We start from the raw sequence: 21880 nt of genomic DNA, 5'->3' as shown, positions 1-21880 counted from the left end.
TATCGGGAAGCAGAAAATGAAAATCCAGAAGACGAAGGAATTCACATGTACAAATTTATTGACACGGTAAACATATACACAAGAAGCAACATTTGAATGCAAGTAAATCTACACGATTACTACAGAATACTGCAGAATAAACAGAGAATAAATAGCGCCGAGCAACAGAAAGCGTGACTATCATATTATACAATCCTTAAGGGAACCTATTCGGTTTGGAGAAAGTAGATATTATTATACATATCTATAGCACGTGATGAGTCGCAGAAGTCATCCGCTTCATCCCAGCACAACTGTCGAATTTTCTGGTGACAGGGGCCACATGCTCGCGGATCGCAGGGCCACGAACAGCTGTCTGTGTCTGAATGAAAAAACAAAAAACAAGGGAACCTGTTAATAATATGGTAAACTGGAGCACAGGCAACGTAAATTGGCTGAATACGCTCTATAAGACATGCCAGCGTTACGCGTCTAATGTCGACTAATGACAAAATTGGAGGAGCCCTGCGTACGCGATGCACGCTGTTTTCCTTTTCATGCACACCAGTGTACTAAGCATCAGACACATTCAAACAGCGGAACAAAACGCAAGAAGCAACGCCACGCAGAATCATCAACCAGATCATGACTGTTAACCGGCAGAAAGTGATGTAATACGGGGCAAGGTGCACACAGTTAGGCGACAGTATTAAACGTCTGATCACTGACATGCATCATACGTTTGTCTGCTTACCTTTCATTCAGGCGTTCACCTCATCCATGACTCGAAGATCTTCGAAATCCACGAAACGAAATCACCGCCTGCTCACATAGGCAGACGCGAGCTACACAACGGTCAGACGGGTCGGCGCCTCGGAGAAACGAACGCGGGCGAATCCACCGGTTAAATGAGCCTCAGCCAATCATGATCGAGAAGGGTCACGTGGGAGACCGGAGCCAATGGAAAGTAAATAGCCGGAATTTGGCGGGAAATGCCAGTGGCGACACTATTTGCGCGGCCGCGAAACCGGCTTACTGTGCCTCCTCTGACCGCAGTGCATTCGTCGCTGCGTTCGTGCCTGTTATGTGCGCTGCAACCTCGCCTTTGAAAGGACGACAACCTTGCTTTTTAATTACAAGTTTAATGTTTGCTTAAGGTAAGTCAACCTGGCTGTGATGCAACGTACGACGCCTGCGTTTTACTTGTGTTTAACAATTGTTCTGTTGCAGACGATGGACACATTGCAAATGGCGGCAGGGGTGGATCGGCTACATCGGTGAAGCGACGATTTATATTACAAGCGAGGCTAATTGTATTCTGTCGTTATAGGTGAACGTGGGACTGTATCGACTGCAAGGACGTGAGTTACAAAAAGCTGTAATATTCTAGCATTAACGTTTGAACAATACCAGCGTGATGTTCACTTCGGTTTCTTTACAGGTAGTGTCCTGTCTCAACCGAAATTGCAAAATTCCCATATCGGACCCCCCTCCTGGGAACAAGGCTAACCGGAAGTCGCGCGTCGCTAGTAATAAATTGCGCTGTAATGTGCAAATTCTGTAGTGAGGTTAGGTTAGGTTAGGTCAGTACATTTTACACGCGCGGGGGGGGGGGGTCCGGGGGGGGGTTCCCCCCCGCAGTTGTTCGAGACTGTGCTCACTTCCGTCTAAGCCTCGTTCCCAGGGTTAGATCGGAGGGGGTCCAATGTGGGATTTCTGGCTCACTCGCTGTCTCAACGGTCACGCATATGCGTGCAAAACTGCAACTGCTTCTCACATCGAAGAGGGGTCTGGTGCCACATGCTCGGACAATTATTCGTCGGCCATTTCGTTTGAGGAACTGTCGTGTTCGTCAAGGATGACCTTGGTTGAGCTTTGCAGTGCCAGCCTGGTGCATCGGAGGGGTTGTGCCCATGCAACGTGTGCTCCATATGTGTGAGTTGGGATTAGTGAACCGTGTATGCTTTCCATTCGGCCAACGATGATGTACTGGATGAAATTTAAAGGTATGTGCACGCCAATAAAATTTGGTGTTTCAAGTTCAATGTCCTTGGTGCAGTTTTTCCCCTATTTTCTTCTTCTTCTTTTTTCTTTTTCTTTTTTTGCGAATCCTGGAGATCATTTTCTTTAGAGAACTCGAGAGGCATAATGTGTCTCGCGTATTAGTTGGTGCAAGTATTCCTTCATTACGTCCGGTACACTGTGGCTCCTGGCGTCAGCAGCGATGCCGTACCAGTTGTTTCAGGGGGCACAGGGCACCTACAGCTTTCGCAGGCTGCCTCTTGAAGTGATCTGGTGCACTTTTTGAGAAATGTGCCAGTTGATCAGGCGGCACCTATCCGTCAATGGGTTTAGAATGTACATTGTACCTATTTGAGACGTACTGGTCTGAAGTTTGAGTTTCGGGCTTTCACAGCATTCTGCAGCCTCTGTGAAGAGTTATTGCAAGTAGTAAGCAGCAGGCAGGTCGGGAAAAATCTGCTGTGCCTGTTTTTTACTCACTACCTGCAGCATGCCGCAGAAAGCAGCGAAACCATGAAACCCAAATGACAGACAGTATGTCGTCAGCAGTACATGTCCAGCTCAATATGACTTTTTTTCAGAGCATTCAAGAAAACCTGTGAAGCGAAAAAGCCGCTGCTCCTTGAGGGCACATTAAGGTTTGGCACACTTTGATATACTGACGTCAGGAGTTTTAAAGCAGTGTTGCCCAGCAGGACTTTACATCATTCTTGTTGAATGTTTCATTTAAGACCCCAGAACTAAGGGAGACCGAGCTTTGTTATGCAATGCACAAAGCAGGTGCTTTGTATCCTGGCAAGCAAGAGTTTCATGCCATATATAGCTTCGGTGGTAATTACGGTTCTAGTATTGATATGTGGTGTTTGTCTGGTTTGGCCTCATTAGCAATACAAAGGATTGTAACTGCGGTAGCGATTGGACCTCAAGCACTATGAAATAAAGAACCTGTATACTTGACCTACGTCTGGACTTTTCTTTTCAGGTGCATTTCCCAAATGCTGCAGTGGCTGTGCATTTGGTGCTCGTGGAAATTTCTTGTGTCCACAGTAATTAGCAGAGAGGCACTCCCCTGAATTATGTATGAGTAATTCAACTCCTCATTTATTGGACTGCGTACATGTGCATAGATTCACAGTTTCGGGCTGCTGGCATTTGTGAGAACTATAGCATCTATCTCTCAAGTAGCACACGTATTACTTGACAGATAAACAACACCTTTTTGAAGGGTGTAATATTACCAGGGGTGTTAAATTACACCCTAAAGGGAGTGAGTTATAGCACTTTTGGATTACACCCTAAAGGGTGTTTTTGAAGTAGCAAATTACACCCTTTTTTGAGGTTGTAGCCGGTGGAAAAGGGTGTAATATTACACCCTAAAGGGAGTGAGTTATCGCACTTTGGGATTACACCCTTATTACACCCTAAAGGGTGTAAAAAAATTAAGAGTGTGGAATACGGGTTTTAGGACAGCGACCCCCTTCGAAATAATATGTGCAGTGGCAAAACAAAAGTCAACGGCAAACGTTAAAAAATGTAAAACAAAAACGTTCAAATGGGGCCGTAGTATGACGTAATACGCACCACAGCCACCATCTCCATATTTTTCTTTCTAATTCCAACTCCAATATGCAATCCAGTTGCACCAAAATATGACATAATATGCAATCATCATATTATATGATGATCAGGAAGAAATATGCGGAAATATGCAATTATATGACGCGCAAACCATGGTAGATTTGTGTCTTTGTGATTGGGAATCTGTGGAGAAACCTCAGAATATACGGCTGCGGGCAATACCACCACGAGCGTGCCCTAATGGAACTCTCTATGCAACGCATTGACAAGCGGCCGTTCAACCTAGCGAAGATCCTCGGTCCGTGGTCGAACGCTGCCCACCAGACGCAGGGCCTTCGTCTTCTGGCGGAGTACTTGTGCTCCACCGGTCTGGCGACGGCTCTTTGAAAGCCCCATCGTCATCCCTTCATCCTCCCCCAACGCGAAATAGGGCAGTGTACCGCCTCAGCGGCGGTGAATCGCCCACCCCATCACCATCCAATGTATGTGTGTGTGTGTCAGAATATACGTTAGAACGCACTCAAAAGATATGCATTCTATGAACTCCCGGGCCCTACTCATCATTAGGGTTCCGCGCTATCATTCTTTTTCCTTTATGGTTCTTTTTTTATAAAAAATCATATATGCAGGGGAAACGCAATGTTCCTAGCAGGGAGATGAGATTATACACGTACTTTATGTTGCGACATGGACTTCGCGGTTTCAAAGCCGAGCTCGGTAATGGGGAGTAACTCAGTTACAAGTGACTAGTTACAGTAAATAGGTATTAGACTCCGAACTAGCATAGCTACGAGGTAACTAATTACAAGTTACTGTAACTAATTATTTTCTCAGTAATTAATTACTGTACCAAAGTACGTTCTAAAAAGGGTAACTGTATCAGTAGTCCGACTGTCAGATCGCGCGCGTCCGAGCGCTTTTGCAAACGCACTTTCAGGAACGCCTTTTCGAAGGTGTCGTCTAATGCCGTGGAGGACTCTGCATCGTCACAAGAATGTCCTAACTCAGCAGTATCATTGCCGTGGTCGTATTATGCACTTTATTTTTCGTTTTCATGGGTAACTGTAACTCAATTGCATTTCACTGGAAGTAACTTTTCCTGTAACTTTGTTACTTTCAGAGCAATGTAACTGCATTTCATGAGTAACTTGCACAGCTCTGGTAACTAGTTACTTTTCTTGAAAAAATGTAACTGTTGAATGTATAGTTACCAATGTTCGGCAACTAGTTACTGTAACTCAGTTGCTACGTGAGAGTGTAGAATCTTTTTTCAGCTGGTTCTTAGCTGCCAGGGTGTTTATATATACGATGGTTCAACATGCTGTCGGAGGAATGCAAGATCATCGAGAAGGAACCATCTGCCGACGTGGTGTTGTCAGCCCATGAAGAGGATGCCAAATACTTCTTTCAGCTCCAGGATTCCTTCAATGAGGGGGAACTGGAGAGGTAGAGACAGAGCAATTGCAGCCCCATGTTGCCTCTCAATTATTTTCCGCGTTTAAGGAAGTTCTTCGTGGTGTTCAGCACCGGAATTCCGTCAAGTGCACCAGTTGAAAGGCTCTTCAGTGTTGGCAGTGGCATCTTTGGACTCAAGCTTGGGTATATTAATGATAAAAATGCAACTCGTTCAGATGATACTTAAGATTCTTATCTAACGAGTTGCATGTGTTGCTGTGCACTTACAGTTGTCCGTCCAGGCTTGTATGCAAAGTAACTGTAAAGTAACTGTATAGTAACTGGATTACTTAACCTTAACTGTAACTAGTTCTGAAAGCGGTAACACTACTATAACTAAGTCACTTTTTTCGAAAAAGAACTGTAACTGTAACTTAGTTACTTTTAGACGGTAGTCCCATATGACTGGTCGAGCTTACAACCGTGAAGTTAATGCAGAGAACAGTTCGGTAGCGTACGGGGGACACAACGCCTTCGCATTTAGCCGTGGAAAACCCACGGAAAACTTGAGACAGGAACGCAACACATGCCTCTATGAACCCAAGAACATGAACCAGTGGAATACGGCAGTCGACGGAAAAGCCCTACTGCGGCAGGAATCTTCACGATCGGCAAGCAAAATCTAGCGATGTTGTAAATTAATGAGACCGATCGTCCAATCGGTTGCCCTTGTGCGGTGCTTGATAACGGAAATGCAATGCACTTCTTGTATGTACAAGTAATGCAGAAACGCAATTCCTGCTGTTTCTTTTTTTCTTTTTTTTTGGAAGCGAGCGTTTGGTGGCTTCGATACGCGGTGATGCAATTCTCCAAGTGTAGCGTTTTTTTTGGCGCTGCGCCATCTGTATGTAATCCAAGAGCTCATCTTAATTCTTTTAAAGGGACACCGAAGTGTGAAAATTTCTCGTGGCGGAAGCCACTCACACAAAAGGAATTTGATTTTGCGAGGAGGAATTTTTGCACTTGAATGTCCTTCAAAAAGGAAAAAGCAACTGGCCATTTGAGCAATCCGACTTACTGCGTGCAAAATACAATTGCTAACTTTCTTTTTACCCCATTAATCATTTGTAGTTGGTATTTCCGCTGTACTAATTTCACGTGCACTTTGTTTCTGTCAATTTAAAATCCCAGTGCTTCCCACCGAGCTGCTGCATTCCCTTGTGCCGTCCTGAATACACTCACATTTTAATTTCCCATTCTCCGCAGCCTCTTCTTCTCCCCCATTGCTATCACACGTTCCCGGACAACGGTGCCTTGCGTCCTCTCGCGGTCACTGTATGTAACCTGCGTGCAGACTCCAGAGTATTGGGGACGAGCGCGAACGGTGGCGCCCCTCCCGCGGCGGCGGAGCGAACTGCGTAGTGTGGATGCAACGCCGTTCGCCAGCTTGCCAACGCACGTTTAGTTGAGTTTGATAATGGTGTTCAGCGGAGGGACAGCCGCATGAATGTTGCCTGTCCTGAAGCGTGGCTAGACAGAGTCAAATGAACATTGAATTCGTAATGAGTATGTTCCTGTTTAAATTTATGCGCGCTAGAAAGGTGCGCGCTTGATGAAGTGCTGTTACGGACGAACTTTGCCTTCCAATTTTCCTATCGATGCCCACACCAGCTTACAGATGCGGATATTTTTTGTGTAAAAACAGCCTTCTTATCGGCCTTGAGCGCCGTGTCACAATTATTTGTTTCTCGTGCTTGGTTACCGTCAGTGTATTATCTTTGATTACAATTATTTGGTGTAGTGCAGAATTACTGAGACCAATCCGGTTGCTCATGGGCACCGTAAAGTTCGAACTGAATTGAAAGATAAAAAGCGGGGCGTCATAGAATGAGTGCAACGTGTAACAATACATTTGAGGATCGTGGACATTAGCAGCTAGTACACAGTTATTCAATACAGATAAACTTTCGAATGGTAATGTGTTAACAGTTTTCATCCTTTTTCATTTAAACGAATAACGACAGGTCTGCAATTGTGTGAGGTGCAAGCTTGATCTCCCCCTTTAGCACTACAGTGACAGTCCTCAAGGAGCTGCATATTGCATACATTGAACGCTGTCATCAGTGATCATATATGTTGCTATCTTGTGTGTGCGTAGTAGTTTCGTTCCGGACGCCAGTAGGAACTTGTATGTATTCGTGTTTGTTTGTTTCATTAATATGATTATTGTTATATTGTACAGTGTGATGTATAAGTCCATGCACTACTCTACAGTGGAAACCATACAGCAGTGTAACACCTTTATTCCTACATAACTAGCTGGAGATATGTGACTGATGTGATACAAATTTTCTTCAGGTGTGGCACCTAATCTGTATCCTGCGATAACGGCAAAGCACTACGAAGATCGATAGCACAATAAACGAAATCGCCCAAAAGCATATCTGACAGTGCAGCGCAATGACGATTTTCTCAGGCCGGTTTTTTGATGGAGGCTTGTCGAGCATACGTGGGTAGATTTCTTGACGGCACAATATTTCGTTCCTGAAAACAACGTTTCGGATCTGGACGGGAAACCAAGAGCACCATATTGTTGCAGTTTTCTGTCCACCAAGTAGTACCTTACCCTTTTATTTCATTCCGACGTACGTTTCGGCGAAATGCTACGAACATGCCTCATAGTGCATCAATTTTTCTGGCGCTTGCTTTCCGTTTCGCCGCTTGATTATCAAGATAAGCGTAATATTATAAACTTTTCATGTTTTGGCTAGTTCTGGAAGTTCATTCCAAGTGTAGCTTATGACGATTTGCAATTAAAAACAGCGCAACGCCGCATAAACACGACCAAACGCGGTCACTACCGCAGACACGCATCCCGTTGTTTCCACACTACCGGCGGATCACGTGACTTTTAGAGCGCCCCCTGTAGGTCGCGCTCGCCGCCAATAGAAAAGTGCACTAGTGGCCATTCTATCCAAGGTCGTTCTATCCAAGAATGGCGCTGTGCAAACTTCACTGCAACAGCTGTTGCAGCAGCGCAGTTCTTTTCGAATTTCTAATCTTTCCAATCTTTCTAATTTCTTTTGTAATTATGCGGATAATATTGTTCTTTATGGTTGTGGTAGTAACGCTTCTCGTTGCTGGTCTCATTCATGTGGGCAGCGTCACGTCTGTAGTCGGGATGCGATTATAAGAAAAGATGACTGTAGAAAGTTAACGATTAGATCGGTCACTGTTAGGATCGCTGAGAGGTCCCGTGAGCAAGTAACCCTGAGCCATAGTCTAGTCTTCGGGCTCTAAAGACAGAATTTCACCGCATGAATGATGTCGTTTTCTTACCTGACTTGTGGAAAACGAGGGTGGGCGAGGGCCGAGACAGAACACTATCTCCTGCGGACGACCGAAATTAATCCTGACGTCCATGTCCTGAGATGAATGTCTGGTGGACATCTCTGGGAGCTACATATATGGACGCCCCTAGCTAGGGTTCGGAATCCCGAGCCGTTTTTACAATCCGGGGATTTCGGGATTTCAAAATGTGGATCCCGGGATCCCGGGACGTGATCGGGATCTTTTCACAACTATATCTAGGATGTCGTATAGGACTGTACCCACTTACACAACCATGCTATCACAAATTGCGATATAGTTCGCGTCTTCTGTCATCCCCACGGAACAGTCTAGCGGAAAAAAAGCGAAAAAGAAACTGCTCAGGGGGAAAAACCTGCGTATTACATTGAGCATTCGCACCGTGTCGGAATGTCAACTGAAATGCAGCAATGAAATGCGTCTCTTCTTGTCGTCTGCTAAGGAATATCTTCTGGCTGCGCCCCAGGATATTTCCCGCAGTTAGTAGTGCACGAGGAGATACATACTTACGTCGTACAGCAATTTTACTCACGCAGCCGCTAAAATCAATGACGTATTACGCATCATCCGCTGGAGTAATCCGGGGGAATGTCACTTGTGTGGATACATGGAATAATGCGGTTTGCTCGTCTTGCCTTTTATTCATCCACAGTGACTGTTGTGTTATAGTATGCAGCAGCCGAGTCTATAATTTTCTGAAAAGGCTGTCTCCATTTTCTCTTTTTCCTTTCAAATATATATATATATATACTCATGGAACGATGTGACAGCACCAGAGGACACGTGTTTCGCCGTGTTTGCGGCTCGTCAGCTCTGGGTAGCTGCGCATCGGCTTTTTTTCCCTCCTTATATATATATATATATATTGACGTTTCAAATATACGTATTCGTGAGGATCAAAAGAACGAAAAGAGAGATTCTGCAAAGAGAGAGAGAGAGAGAGATTCTGCAATATTTCTGGTTGTATAGGATTGGAAGACTCCTTCTGATTTCATGGGAGTTTTATGCAACTTGAGATCTGTTCTCCGCTATGCCTTGCGTAGTTCACATGACAAATTTATTGTATTAAAGAAATCGGTGTTGAAGTGCTGCCTTTTTTTTTCTTGTATGTTCTTTGCTTCAAGGTTATGTTGAGGAGAGGTATTCGTATCCTGCTACACTATAAAAACAGAACTTCACCGCATAACAAGCTGGGAACCAACCTTTACCAACCGGGAGAATGGCATCGCTCTCCCCTTGATTTGTTGGAAACTGTAGGCGTACACTTAATATGTGGTGTTAATTGTGACAAACAGGCGTACGCTCCGCGCAGGAGTGACCACGATATCATCACTCTGCTCAGTGGTTGGCCTTCAAACGTGTTATGGAATGAAATGAAGCCCCATTTTAAAGGGACTCTGACCAGAAGTTGTGGGAGCTCTTTCGTACTTGCAGTCGATAAAACACCCAACAAGGACTCTTCATGCGAAAATTCACGCATTAAAACCACACAGTTTCTCTAAACTCGAATTTTAAACATTCGACTTCATCCGAGTGCAGCACGCCTAGCGTCAAACCGAGACAACATATGTTTATATAGAATATCCACCCCGGCCCATCACCAAAATGACGTCAACATGAGGGCCACTGGCAACACCCACAATGGGCTCAAACGCGTCACGTGGTCACGCGTTTGTCGATTCCCTTAATGAAATGGCATTTATATGTTAATATGTGTTTGTTACAGGGTCTCAAAAATAAAACTATACCCTGCATTTAACACATGCAGTAGGTTCTACGATTGTATTTTCAATCTGCGTTCTGTTGTCTTGCGTTCCATATGGGATATGATTCCGTATCCGGTCAGCTGTAATGGCTGCCATATGACGAGCTTGCGAACTTGTGTGATTCCCGGCTCATCCTGCCTTTTTCGGGTCATTGGGTTGGTGTTGGAGTTGTTCGCCATATTATGAACGTTTCACCTATGATTGCGGCGTACTGTTCTTGATCTGCGACCGAAGACACCTCCTCTCGACACTCACCGGTCCCAAGATGCAGGCTCAGTGGGAACACGACATAGCTCACTCCCTTCTCTCTGATGTAGACCCCACGCTTTCTCTCGTCCTTCCCCCGCGACTACCGCGCCCCTTAGCTGCTCTCTTCCACCGCATGAGGCTCAACGTTGCCTTTACACCTGCCTTTCAACACCGTCTCGGCTCCACCTCGTCTTCCCTCTGCCCTACTTGTGGAGTGCACGGCGACCTCAGCCACGTCATCCTGGCTTGTGGGCAATACCACCACGAGCGTGCCCTAATGGAACTCTCTATGCAACGCATTGACAAGCGGCCGTTCAACCTAGCGAAGATCCTCGGTCCGTGGTCGAACGTTGCCCACCAGACGCAGGGCCTTCGTCTTCTGGCGGAGTACTTGTGCTCCACCGGTCTGGCGACGGCTCTCTGAAAGCCCCATCATCATCCCTTCATCCTCCCCCAACGCGAAATAGGGCAGTGTACCGCCTCAGCGGCGCTGAATCGCCCACCCCATCACCATCCAATGTATGTGTGTGTGTATATCGCTGTACTTTTGATGATATAGCATATCTAGCGTACATTATTATTGAACACCTAGTGTGGAAAACTCGGCACCAGCCACACAATGCCAACAATTGTTCCTGCCTTCTCTTCGACTGTTTATTTTTATTATAATATTATTTTAGTATAATCGTGTGATTTTTAATAGTCACAATTTGTCCATGGTTTTGGCACACTATAGCCTGTTGTCTTGATTTCTGGGTCCACGTAGGTGCAGTATTTCTTTAATTTGTAAGGGCTTTTGGCACTGTGCTTTATGCTCGCTTGTTGGCCAAACTAGCCGCATTCAAATTTGATCCTGTTACCATTAACTGGATATGCAGTTTCTTGACTAACCGCAACCTTGTCAACAATTCGTGAGGAGAACCTATCATATCGCCACCATGCAGCGTTTGTCACGTTCCATTTGCATCACATTTTAATCTAGTGTGAAGCAAGGCCTTTAGGTGATCGGTCTTTTATAATTATACGCCCCTCCGTTATGTAACACCACACGGTCCTTCATTCTATGACAGATAAATAAATATATTGCCAAGTAAATTGTTTACAAGGCTCATTACCCCATCTCACCACATTACCGCAAGCAATTGTTAGAGTAGTGGCCCAGGGTATGAAGCTCGCCACAAATCAGCATTCAAACAAGGTTCATAATGTAGAATCCTTCACTGAAAACTCCGACTTAACACAACGATTGATAACAAAGAGAGTGAACGTTTCATCGCCTATCCCGGTGGCATCATCGCTACAACAGAGAACCGTCGAAAACAACATCGAAGGAGTCAAATCAGTGGTGTGCATTCCTTTCATCCAAGGTCTTTCATACGCCATTTGAAGGGCACTCTGCCCATAAGGCATTAAGACTTTGCATATAAAGTTAAGTGCATAGACTGTGATGCCACCTACGTTGGCGAGACAGACAAAAGACGTGGGACAAGACTAAAAGACCACACAAGGGACGTCGCCAGGGCTTCTAATGTTACTCAAACCAGGACCGAATTAGTCTACCTTTGTTGGCCTAAGGAACATGTACTTAATTTTGATGTTGCGGTAACCTTTGCACATGACTAGCGATGTGGCCTTAGAAAGTCCTTAGAGTCCTGGTTTATCAGACGTGATGCATCAGCCTGTAATACAAACTGTGGCCCCCTATCGGATGTGTATGACGCCCTCTTAGATAAGTAGGTTGATGTGCTCGTCTTTGGCCTCTGTTGTACTGATGATGCCACCCGGATAGGCGGCAAAACGTTTACGCTCCGTTTTTAATCTTTGTGTTAAGCGGTGTTTGCAGTAAAGGATGTTACATTATGAGGTCTTCACCCGGCATTTGGAATATGTTTTCAAATAAAGTTGTTGTTTTACAAAGCTCATTACATTGTAGAAATCATTCTTATTGCCTATTGTTTAGGGGATACCATTCTTACAGTCACATGAAGCACTGAAGGGCCAATTTCGAAAGTAAAGGCAATCTGATTTATGTTCTTGCCAACATGGCACAGCGTATGCACGAGGTAGCTCCATTTCAGAAGTGAGAACACTCAAGGCAATTAGTGTGCTAGCATTAGATATTGTGTGCAGCATTACAGATTTGCTTTTGCTAGGGCAACTAAGAAGGGTGGATAGAAAGACAGTTGCATCCTGTTTCCACAGAAGACACTCAGATTCATTAGCAATTTCCTGCAAGAGAGCAAGAGAGCTAAGGCTTCTCCAGATTACTAGAACACGGCTACCTGATTGTAGATAACAAGTACTCATACACCAGAGGTCAGTGTTACACACACCCTGCTTTCCATCACAACAGTTAAAAGGTGTGACCCCCTAAACCTGCACAAAATTCCTGGAGTTTCTTCACTGGGCACTGTCGCTGTTCTTCTCATAAGGTGCTTTCTATGAACCTGACTCCCAGTTCTGGATGCACTGCCTGAGTAACTTCACCATGCTTTCCCGACATGAATGGTCGCAACTTCTATGAGCAGTGTTGTACTTACTGAAAGCAATATGAAATGCTATGCCTTGACAGGTTATGTTGATATCCTTCTTAAGACCGTAGAGAGATGTTCATTGCTCCCTTTATTCCAAACCGCAGTATCAGACGCAAGCCCACTTGACACCAAACCGATGAGTATTGCCTCACAGTCAGGGCAATCAAGGGAATCAATCACTGAGGCTCAGAAAAGCTGTTTTCTATGGGGATCTGATCCAGGACTGAGACATGAGCACCAGGGTTTCTTTGAATTTTAGATGTGTCAGCTTTTAATTTCCTCCTTCCCCCTTTTTTTATGTAGTACCTGATTACTTTAGCCTTGTACAGCTTTGGAGATTGAGGATGTGGAGATGATGTAAGAGGTGGAATTAGGCTTTAGGCACAATGGGGCAAGGTGTGACAACATACCTTCTGAGAATGTTTATGTATCATTCACTGAAAGAGAGGATAGGTATATTACAATAGATGTTACATCTTTTTCTGGTTTTGATATTTATTTATTCATGAATATACCTCAAAGGCCCTTGCGGGTATTACATGAGGGGGACATCAACATGGGTCACTTAACAGATACAGAAGTTACAAGGAACATGCAACTTTGAAAGACAGACTCTGCTTTTCATTTGTTCATCAGTCTTGCTCAAGAAATTGTTCAGTGTAGCAACGGTACACAATGTCACGAAAGGAGTGCTCATCTATCGTTCCACAAGACTCATTAAAAAGGACTAGTGTTGTGTTTCAACAGAACTTATTGAACTCATGAACCCTGCATCATCCTGAGCGCTATAAGTCATCCTAGATACAGGTGCTGAATTATTTTATATGCGATAGACGAGCTGTGCGAAGAGGTACCTCCAGTTAGGATGTTGGGTACTAGAAGCCTGTGTCAGTTTCTGTGTGGAAGGCTGGCCAGATCCTGTTCACTGCACAGGCTGGGATGACCATGCTCTTGTTTTTCCCAAGCTTGTGGTAAAAACGCTTTGCAAATTGGCGATATATCCATATCGCCATATCGGTATATCCATATCGTCTGCGCAGATGTACATAAAATATAGTTTAGGCAAATAGGTAACCGGTCACAGTACAGGGTGTGTGTCATGGCATTTCTACATGTACTTGAGAGCGACTGCAATTTATCTGCACGCACCCTGTATATTACTACACATGCTGTATTCTTTTAGAAACCAACATTTTTTTACTTTTCGGTGAATCGAAAGTAAGAACATTCAATATCGCTAAAACCTTACGCTAAAAACCTAAGCACAGGGCAATACATAAAAAGGTGACTTAAGACAGCACACTGATAATTACACAGTTGCCTATATTGCTTTTCTCCAATTCACAGTTCTGTATTGTGTCGTCTTTTATGTGCTGCGCCCTGTGCTGGAGTTTTTAGTGACTTTAATGCAGGACCAAACCAATTTTGAGCGCCCAAATTTTAACATCGTTCGACAGGGCCACATGTGACTTACTTGTGAATATGGTCACTCATAATTTCGCGCTGCCCACGGAATTCAAAATATGCCACCTTCAGGACAGTCGTATTGAAGCATAGAAGTTGGAAATCTTCGCTGGTTGTACTCATATTGCTGTCATTCGGCTTCGCTTTCGAGCTCCTATTGCAGCACAAGCATTCGATCTCCTTCGGCATTATGACACACCAGCCGCACCGGCACCTTAAACAGCAAGTACGCATTAAATATGAGGACACGAAATTTCAGAGAACGTTTACATGTTCGACCACAGTGTGCGTTAAAATGCTCATCGCTTACCTGTCTGTCGAAGACAGGCGACTGATTCTGTTTGCTTCCTCTGTGACCGATGTTCGTAGAGCTCTGACTTCGGCTCGCATTTGTGGCATCGGCGACGTTTCGAAAGCGAGGCTCCCGAACTGTTCAGCACACAGAATTTCCTTCTTGATCGTAGAAAGGTCAGAAAAAAGTTCCGGGCTCGAAGTCACCGCATTTCTTGCTTCGACGTCCATATCGAAGATCACTTTCCGGATGCCGCCGCTCTCACAAACTCACTAACAACAGAACTTCCAGTCCGGGCGCCCAATGAAACATGAACCTCATGTTTTCGTCACGCACACGGAAATTGGCGGATATCCACTACAAAGAAGCTAGATTTCGGCGCCGATTGCGCGAGCTGAGGAGGAAAAGCCAAGCTGGTTTTCAGCTCCCCGTTTAGCAAACTTTGCCGCCGCGCACAGCCAAAATATTTCGCGTGTGGCTTGGAGGCATATTATACCTTCGTAATACTGTAGAAGTGGTTTTTTCCGCGTGGAAAATAGTTTCGCTTTTTCGAGCAGAGCTGCTTTGAGGATTGATTCGCGAGAACTTAAATTCGCGAGACAGGTTTCCGGGAGTGCTTTGCTCTTGCATATCGTGCCGCCGTCAATACTCGGGCATATTTCGGCACGTACTAAGACATCCGTTGTTCACGTGGATTGCGCCATTCTAGGTCTATTCCTTTCTTCTCCTCACAGAGATAGGAGGAAAAGTCCTGTCAAATGGCCTTTAGGGACCCTTTAGGAGGCCATAGTACTAGCCGTGTGCAAGTTAACCAGTTTATTTTAGCAGTTCTTATTAATTATCACTCGGGGCACTGACCAGTTCGGTTGAGATGTGGTACTATCATTCAAGCTGGTTTTGAGAATGCGGGGAAAGGCATGTTCTGGCTTCGTGGTATAGTGGTATATTGCATGTATAGTGCAAAGCGTTTATAGGAGTAACAAAAGCATGATGAATTTTCATTTCTTTTCATCTTGCCTGATGGGATAAAACAATCTTCTGCGCTTGCTTAAACTGCCTATGCTACATGGAGTTGAAAGGGTCAGGTAGTCGCGGTATAGCGTCGAACGCCGAACGATTTTCGCCCTCATATGGCCAGAGCTATTCGCGGGAACTTAAATTCACGATATTGGAGGTGTGCGCGAAAAACACGAAAAATAATTCAGAGCGGAAAAAAACACTTCTACAGTAGATGCAAACGAAAGATTTGTTGAACTTCTGGTCAGAGTCCCTTTAAGAGCGTAGCTGTGGCCCTGTAACTGTGTGCGTCTGCGCTCGCCTTTTTCTTAGTCTTTTCGGTCATTTTGTTTTCTTTTTCTTAACGATGCTATGACGTTGCTTTGTTTCCACTGAGGCCACTCTACACTCTTAAACCCGTACCTTTTATTGTAACTTTTAGAAACATGTAACTTCTATATAGACGTAGATTTCGAGATTTCTTATAGGTTACACCACTGTAACGTATATTTAGAGGTTAAAAGCGACCAAGGTCATGTCTTTACAACACGAATAGAAGTTACATCTCGGAAAAAACAAAAACAGCTTGTTGTAACTTATAAATGTACCCTCTACTCCGGCACTGTAACTTCTAAGCGAAATCTCCAACGATAATTTCTTTGTTAGTTTCTTATCGTTCATGTTCTTATCGTTTGTTTTCCTTCTATTTTTCAGCATAATGCCGCGTTTCTGCCGCGTTTCAGCCTCCCATTCGAGACGACAGTTGAGAATCTACGCTGTTATTTTTTATCTGTTTCAGCGTCATCTATACGTCGACTACATGTTATCAATGCTGTATGAACACAGATTATAAGCTCGCAGTCTGGAATACTGATAGTATGTTTCTTTCTAAAGGGTGGAAAACCATTGTCAATGCCGCAACCACCAAGATTTCCGATTTCGCTGCGTAGCCGAGCCTGGTCTATGTCTATCCACACTGAGAGCGGTTGCCTTGAAACGCTTAACGCTCGTCGTCCGTCCGTTAACAAGTGTAATCTGTTTTAATCAGTGGTTTTCCTCGCGTTTATCATAGTATCGTCAGGAACAACGGAAAAGCTAGATGTCTCTAGCAAACAAGGATATTTTCGGTGTTCTCAGGGGAAAGTGTGGTGAGTGCGAAGATTGCAAAGAATATATAACCGAAAACGAACGTCACCACCGCAGCCCTAATTCACACACTTCATACACTGGGTAAGTGTACGTTTTGTGCTAGGTACGTGCGTTATTTTGATAGCAAGAGCTCTTAGCGCATGTTTGTTGTGATTATGGCAAGCGTTTTGCGGTCCTGCATATGAACGCCACTTACGCTTGCTACTTTTCTGCTCTTACTTGGTCGCCAAGTCAATACACCGGCGTGCATTTTGCGAGCTGCGGATATATGCATCAAGATATATAATTCGCAGCTTCCTACTCGTTGTATTCTTACGATATTCTAAGACTCAATCGCGGAGTGAACGCCTTCCTGCATTTATGCTGCTTTGTACCTTGTGCTTTGTACCGATTTGAATGGTTCCGTAATTGTTACTCTCATTGCCCAAACTTTTGTTCCCAGGATCCCACATGCAGGTTCACATATACCGTCACCAGCGCAATGCAGTACCTCACAAACTCGTCCCAGAGCGCCTCCAACGCTGATAACGCAGTAATGTAGTGTCTCCTGCGTTACTGTACACTCATATTCCTCAAGGTTGTGTGCGTTTTATGTAATACTGTATTGCCATTTGCGCTCGCCTCTGCAACACGAATGTGGAATAAATTTTTTTCTGCTGCAATTCTCCATTTCGTTGGGTCTGTTCAGCTTAGCAAACATAGTTCAGTTGTTTTGACTCGCTGGCTTCCTCGCACTTTTATGCATTGCTTCTCACTTAGAAGATAGTTCTTTTTTCCAATTACCTATGGTAAAGCGATCATGGTTCCTCCTCACATCAGAATCGCACTTGTGCACAGTATGTCACCTCTAGCTATACTTCTGTTTTTGTAATATACATATGTTCAAGATCTCCTTTTCTGCGGGTTCATTTTGGTACCTTGGTGTGTTCTGTAAATGTCTGTCCATATCCCACGCACGGGGTGTTTGTTTTTATTCGCATCACACCAGCGCTCATTTGACAGGTGGGTTACGTTTATTTTCGCAAATTAACCCATCCGTAGTTACAAACATCTCCGACATTTCCTGACGCATGGGTCTGTAACTACGGACCGATTAATTAGCAAAAATTCACATAACCCACCTGCCAAATGAGCGCTACTCTGTTGCGAATAAAAATGAACATCCTGTATAAAAAGCCGCGCGTTGGCGTACCCTTTACGGGCAGGTGCTGGATTGAAGGCCGTAACCTCTAATTAGTGGGTTTCCTTGTAACTTTTATAAAAGGGGTCGCTCAGAGGGTACCTGGTAGCTTCTGAAATAGAGGGTAAAATATTGCGATTTTTTACCCTTTACTAAAGGGTACGGAGTTAAGAGTGTAGAGACCGTACGCCCCAGTTACATGGTGTTAACCCCAGTCAGACGGCAATCTTAAGGCCGTGAACCGAACGGCCGTAACTTCACCGGTAGCCCAACCATGACGTCGCATGACATCGTTCTCTCCCCTGTCAGTTGCATATTTGGTCAATTTGGATATGTTGTTGTTGTAGCTCCTGCATTATAAAACAGATGGTGGTGGTGATGGTGGTGGCGAAAAACCGGCTTGCCGTTGTTGGCCTCACGAATGTGGGCTGCGTCACGACTGTATAGCCAGGATGAGATGAGATGATGTGATAACAGATGAAGGAATGATGACGGCCGAAAGTTGCGATCTAGGGCAGTCACTGCCATTGTCACTATAAAACAGAACTTCACCACATAGCACACTGTGGGCCAACCACCGCCACAAATGATAGGGTTATCGAAGACAGGGGGCGTACGTGCTTTTGTAGCAATTTGGATATAATATATGATAATTTGAAAGCGTAGTAACTAGCGTGGTAATACCATAGCCAGACGGTATAAACTTAGTGCCGTAAACTAAAAGGCCGTAACTTCACCGGTAGCCCAACCATCATGCCCTCCCCGGCCCTCCCTGCATCAAGCCCTCCCCTGTTTTGTTGAAAACGGGAGCTCTTTGGTTACAGTTTTGAAGTACGTAGCTGTAACAACAGAGGCGTACGCCTCCCGTTTTCAACAAAACTGGGGAGAGAATGATGTCATTCGAGAAGATGGTTGGGGTACCGGTGAAGTTACGGCATTAAGCTTACCGTCTGACTATGGCATTACACGCTAGTTACTACTCTCTCTAATTATCATATATTATATCCAAAATGCTACAAAAAGGCGTACGCCCCCTCTCTCTTCGAATCAGAAGCAATAACCCAACCATTTCTGGCGATGGTTGGCGCACAGCGTGGTATGCGGTGAAGTTCTGTTTTATAGTGCAGGAGCTATCTAACCAGCCTGCACTCTAAAAACAAAACTTCACAGTATAGCACCCTGTGCTCCAACCATCGCCACGAATGATAGGGCTATCGCTTCTGATTTGAAGAGACAGGGGGAAGGGGGAAGGGTGGGGGAGGCTAGCGCCTTTTTTAAAAATTATCATATATCCAAATTGCCATAAAAAGGCGTATGTCACCCTGTATCTTCGAATCTGACGAGATAACCCTATAATTCGCGGCAACGGTTGGCGCACAGCGTGCTATGCGGTGAAAAAGTGACATGCATTATTCACGAACGAAGACGTCGATCACCATGTATCCCGCAGATGTAAGATCGGAGGGAGTTGGGTAATTTATTGTCATGAAGAAAGAAGAAAAAGGAAAAAAAAGGGAAAGGTCAGCCAGGCAGCACGCCGGCTTGCGACTCCAAAAATTAAAATAGAAAAGCAAATGCAAATGTCAGATTGTCTTCACTAGTATAGTCATTGAAAGCCACGATGTCAAAGGGGAGGCTCGTACGAAGCTTCACTTACGGCACGTACCGGTAGTGTTCAGCCATTTGCTCTGGACAGAGGTACTATTTCGTTTGTTGCAACAGCTACGTAGGCGCGCAGTATCTTTCAAAGTGAACACAACACCAGTTCGTTTTCTCGCTCCACCTACTTCTCCTTAGACACGTTTTTCCAGCTCATGTCTTGGACGCATAAAACGTGAGGGTTGTATTAAGGGATTCATGTAATAAAAACGTGATTCGCCAAGGACGGCTGGGCAAGCTCATAATGGCTCTGAAACAACTTTTTTGTTGATGCTGTGGTTGCTAGCATATTTCGCTAAACTCTCCGAAGCGTTGTGTGAAGTCTCTAGATAACCTATAGAACATTTACTCAACGCCACAGCTGCTCAATTCAGTTTGAAAGTTTTGAAAGCAAGACGAAAAGCGAACTGTACTTGAGCGTTGTAGAGTGACAACTGACTGCGAGGTAATAACTCTCATGTCCACGTCACAAGCTTCCTCTCAGACAGGATGACTCATCATATCCAACGACTACACTGATGATACTGACGAGCGCATGAGGTGGTTTATGGCATATCAGAAGTACCTATACCGGTTCATTATAGGTGAAATTTCCAAGATTGGTACCGAAAGAAAACAGTGTAACCATAGGAGCCGTCGAATTGCTTCACAGTCGTAAGACGATGTCTCTTTCACTTGTGTCGCTTTCGTGACTCAGACGTTTCGCAAGCGATGGGCAGTAGGAACGCAACACCTCGCGCTCCCTGGTGGTTCTGCTGGGAATCGACGCACTGTCTGGATGGAGTCGCCTTTTATTGCTTCAGTCCCGCACGAAAAAAGCGCAATTGGACAAGTAACACAGATTTGTACCTTAATTAGTAACTCCAGTTAAAACACTGGGGGGGGGGGGATATATTTATTAGAACAAAGAAAAAAAAGGGAGGAAAGGTCAGCCAAGCGGAAAGTCGGCTTGCTATTCCGCAAAGAAAAATGAAAAATAAATAAAAGAAGAATAAAATGAATAAAAAGAAAAGAACTAGGAAATAAAGCACTGGACTTGACCATGAACAATGCAATTTTGTCATTAGTGTGAGAGCGAGAGTCTAGCCGATTTAGAGACGCTGTGGGCCAGTGGCGTAGCCAGAAAAATATTTTGAGAGGGGTTGTATGGGAGACTTTATATGGGGGAAGATGATTCCTCTTCGTTTCCCTCTTCCAAATGCACTACCACATGTACGATTTCGGGGATTTGAAACCCCCCACTGCTGTGAGTGTGGTCCCGAACGGCTGGCAGTGTGGGCAATGGAGAAAGATGTGAGCCACTGAGCTGTAAAAGCCACGCTGAGTCGCATCCGATGAATTAATGCAGCATCCTGACGAGAGGTAACGCATAAGCAGCGATATTAATAAGTGACTGGTTATGATGAACAAAATCACAAATTTGGATTACTTCTGCTGTTCTATTTATATACATTCTTGCTATTGGTGAATGCCACCGATCATTGTGGCGCAGAGAAGCTTATACCCCTATCACACGCGCAGACTTCAGTGACAATTCAAACCAATGGTCATTGAACTAAACATGCGCGCAGCGCCACCAAGTGTGTTGACACGCTAGCAAGCGTCATGGCATGCTGACATTCACATGACATTGACATGCTGTCAAACGTAATTTTAATAAAGTGTATAGTCGGAGACGAATTTACTACACCGGCTTCTGTAGGTCAGTTGGTATAACGTGTCCGCCTCCCGAACCCAAGGATGCGGTTTCGAACATACGGTTTCGAGCATACCGGCTTAAGTTGGTGGCAGGGAGTAAATAAATTGGTTAGACGCGTCGCGGTGGACGTTAAATGCTGTGCGCAGTGCGCTGAGATTTCGGTGGGCGCTGAAGATCCCCCAGCTAAGTTGGCAAAATTAATCCACAGGCGTATCCCGGCACCGGCTGTGCTGCTTGAGGTTTTCCCTGGGTTTTCCGAAGACTTCAGACGAGTGGCGGCACAGTTCCCCCAGAAGTCGGCCCTGGACGTATCCTAACCCCCCTGTCCCCCACTCCTTCCTGCTGTCCAATCTCCATCTGTCCACATCCGTACGCCGCTCATAGCCACAGTTGCTTCGCGGCGCTAACACGGAATAAGATGGACAGCTGCAGCTTCTCTCATGATCCCAGTGGTCTCGCGACGTGAAGCCACGAGTGTCAGTTATCAACTTATACTGATACGTGGGAACCAAAACATCCCTGGATTTTGTGTTGCAGCGCGTCCGGGAA

General features: G+C 44.9%; 1 long non-coding RNA gene across 1 annotated transcript; it reads left to right on the top strand.

The window, feature by feature from the left end:
* The first annotated feature begins 1035 nt into the window (after positions 1 to 1035).
* Positions 1036 to 3448, top strand: LOC135395435 (uncharacterized). Its single transcript, XR_010423084.1, has 3 exons — positions 1036 to 1136; positions 1210 to 1985; positions 2984 to 3448. It is a non-coding gene; the product is annotated as an uncharacterized LOC135395435 (long non-coding RNA).
* The last annotated feature ends 18432 nt before the right edge of the window (positions 3449 to 21880 follow it).

This window comes from Ornithodoros turicata, chromosome 5 (genome assembly GCF_037126465.1).
Source record: "Ornithodoros turicata isolate Travis chromosome 5, ASM3712646v1, whole genome shotgun sequence".
Taxonomy (NCBI): domain Eukaryota; kingdom Metazoa; phylum Arthropoda; class Arachnida; order Ixodida; family Argasidae; genus Ornithodoros; species Ornithodoros turicata.
This window is presented reverse-complemented; position numbering and strand designations above follow the sequence as displayed.